Source organism: Arachis hypogaea, chromosome 8 (assembly GCF_003086295.3).
Source record: "Arachis hypogaea cultivar Tifrunner chromosome 8, arahy.Tifrunner.gnm2.J5K5, whole genome shotgun sequence".
Taxonomy (NCBI): Eukaryota; Viridiplantae; Streptophyta; class Magnoliopsida; order Fabales; family Fabaceae; genus Arachis; species Arachis hypogaea.
In genome coordinates, this window is record NC_092043.1 from 21545970 (window position 1) to 21549153 (window position 3184).

The window sequence follows — 3184 nt, forward strand, 5'->3', positions numbered from 1 at the left end:
CGCCAGGCTAGCAAAGCAAAGGAAGGACCCTTAGGCGTGCCACTTGAGCTTGAAGGCGTGGCACTCCAGGCTAGCTAAGCAAAGAAAAGACCCTAGGCGTGCCACTTGGGCTCGAAGGCGTGGCATGCCAAGTTAGCTGGATAAAGGAGGCGTGCCACTTGGAAGCCAGGCGTGGCATGCCAAGCCAAGCTGAGAAGCTAGGCATGGCACGCCACTCAAACGCCAGTCACACGCCAAGCACATGGTTCATTTTATGAGTTTTTCCTTTTTCGTTTTAGTTGTAATTTTCTTTTCTCTTTGTACTTTTTAATTCTAGTGATAGGAGTAGTATATTGACCCCCTGAGAGTACTGAAAAGGGGATTGGCTAGTTAGTTTTGGAGTTTTTACTTTACACTTCACTTCATTTTTTTCCATCTCTTGTACTTTTCTCTAAGCTATGAGTAGCTAAACTCCCTCTCATTGGGAGAGGGAGCTCTGTTGTACTTGATGGATTAATGACAGTGAATTTATTCTTCTCTTCATCTTCTGTTTGATTTGCTAGAAGGAATTTCATTCTTCATGTTAGTGTTCAATCATCTTGGGTAAGAGGTTGAATGCAAAATGGGTTTCATGGGAACCTTGGAAAAGGAAACATAAACCATGCTTGAAGATCTGGGTTTTGGGATTGGATATGGTGAGATGAAATCCACCCACTATTTGGATCTATGAGGATGTGTGGTATAATTAGAGACCAAGCATATCTCTCTTCATGAGCAATTAGACCAAAGAATCGGTTAATTATCCAGATTTGAGAGATTGAATTACCAAGGGATTGGGGTTAAATCAATAATGATTGTCAAGAGGTCAATGAGTTGCATGATTGAAGAAGAGATGATCTAGATCTAATCCAAAGAGAGAAACGTCTCCTAATCCCAATGAATCTCCCTATTCTTATCTTTCCTATTCTCTACAGCTTTTCCTTTAATTTATGTCATTACCCATTCCCCATTTACTATTCAGTCATTTATGATTCAGCACTTTACATTCTTCCCATTTACTTTCATGCACTTTATTGCTTTCCTTTACTTCTAAGTCATTTATATTTCTGCTAATTTAGAATTCTGCACTTAACAATCTCTGTTGATTAGCTTAACTAATTCACTCATTAATTAAAATTGCTCAATCAACCAATCTCTGTGGGATTCAACCCCACTCATAGTGGGTTACTACTTGACGATAATTTGGTGCGCTTGCCAAAGAACAGATTCATTATATAGTGAGTGAATTTCGGTCATCAAGTTTTATAGCGCCATTGCTGGGGATTGGTTTGAAATTGACAATGACTAAATTGATGGGTATTTAGATTAAGCTTTTTTTTAATTTACCTTGTTCATTCCTTTAATTTCAATTCTTATTTTTTTTAGCATTTAAGTTTCCAGTGATTCATTGTATATGTTTCCATTTTAGCAGACTAATCCACTAATTGTTTGATCAATTACACCAATCAATCTAACCATAAGTCTTAACAAGAGTGATTTCTCTACATGTCTTCTGCTTGTTGTTGGCTAAATGTATGATAGGTAGAAGAGGAGAAACTTCAGATTCTTTTGATAGTGAGCCTGAGAGGACCTTCCTTAGACTAAGGATGGAAGCAAGAGGTAAAGGAATAGTTGGAGAGGAAGCAGTCGAGGAAGATCTAGACGTTACTATGGAGGTGGAAATACATAATCCTGTTGGGGAAGGTGCTGGTAACCATGTTGGGTAGGAGAGAAGAGTTCTGGGCTTTTACATCAACCCAAATCTAGGAAATTGTGGAAGCAGCATTCTAAAACTAACCATTCATGCTAATAACTTTGAGTTAAAATCCCAACTTATTACCCGTGTTCAAAACAACTGCTCATTTAGAGGAAGTGCATAGGAAGACCCTAACCAACATCTAACCATATTTTAGAGAATTTGTGATTCAGTGAAGGCTAATGGTGTCCACCCAAACACCTATAAGCTGCTGCTGTTTTCTTTTTCTCTCAGAGATAAGGCATCAAAGTGGTTAGAATAATTTCCTACGGAGAGTTTGACAACTTGGAAAGAAGTAGTGAACAAGTTCTTGGCAAGATTCTACCCTCCTCAAAGAGTTACCAGATTCAGAGCAGAGGTGCAAACCTTTAGACAACAAGATGGGGAAACTCTCTATGAGGCATGGGAGAGATACAAGGAGTTAACAAGAAAATGCCCTCCGGACATGTTCAATAAATGGGTGCAACTGTACATTTTCTATGAAGGATTGTCACAAGAATCAAAGAAGGCTTTAGATCACTCTTCAGGAGGCTTTCTCAACAAAAAGAAGACAATTGAAGAGGCCATAGACATAATAGAAACTGTGGCCAACAATGAGTACTTCTATGCCTTCAATAGAAACCCAAGAAGGGGAGTAATGGAGCTCAACTCTATGGATGCTCTGCTGGCTTAAAACAACGTGATCACAGCTCAATTAGCAACTCTAACCAAGCAGATGGAGTAGAATCAAATATCAGCTATTTAATCCCAAGCACCTATGCAAGAAGAAGATACCCCAAAAGTTGAATGTGAATAGGAGCAAGCTAACTATGTGAACAATTTTTCCAGACCACCATATGACCGCAATACTAAAACATACAACCCAGGTTGGAAGAACCACCCATACTTTGGGTGGGAAAACCAAAAAAACCATAATCAAGACCACAAACCATACCACTCTAATCAATACAACAACCACAATCCTAACCACCAATCAAGCAATAATAGACCTTACCTTAATTCACAAAATGCACCCTACCACTCCAACCAACAACCATACAATAACCATTTTCAAGATATATCAACCTCAGCCCCGCAACCATGTGATAACAACAACAACTTTGTAAGATTGGAGGCTGCCATGTCATAATTGGTAGGGAGTCTTGCAACTATTGCAGAGAGACAATTGCAAGCTGATAAGAAGATAGATGCAATCCAAGAGGAGGCCAGATCCAACATAAGAAACCAAGGGACAGTAATTTTAAAACTAGAATCACAACTAGGGAGCTTATCTAAACAGATACCAATGCCTATACATATATTTCTCAGTGATACCATGGCCAACCTAGGAGAAGAATGCAAGGCCATCACTCTAAGAAGTGGGAAGGTTGTGGAAGAGACATCCTCAAGCCACAACTTGCAAGAAAAAGA

The 3184-nt window shown here is 39.2% G+C and overlaps 1 non-coding gene across 1 annotated transcript; it reads right to left on the reverse strand.

Moving 5' to 3' along the window:
- Window positions 1-2117: 2117 nt before the first annotated feature.
- On the reverse strand, window positions 2118-2221 carry LOC112708625 (small nucleolar RNA R71). The gene has a single exon (XR_003156471.1). It is a non-coding gene; the product is annotated as a small nucleolar RNA R71 (small nucleolar RNA).
- Window positions 2222-3184: the final 963 nt, after the last annotated feature.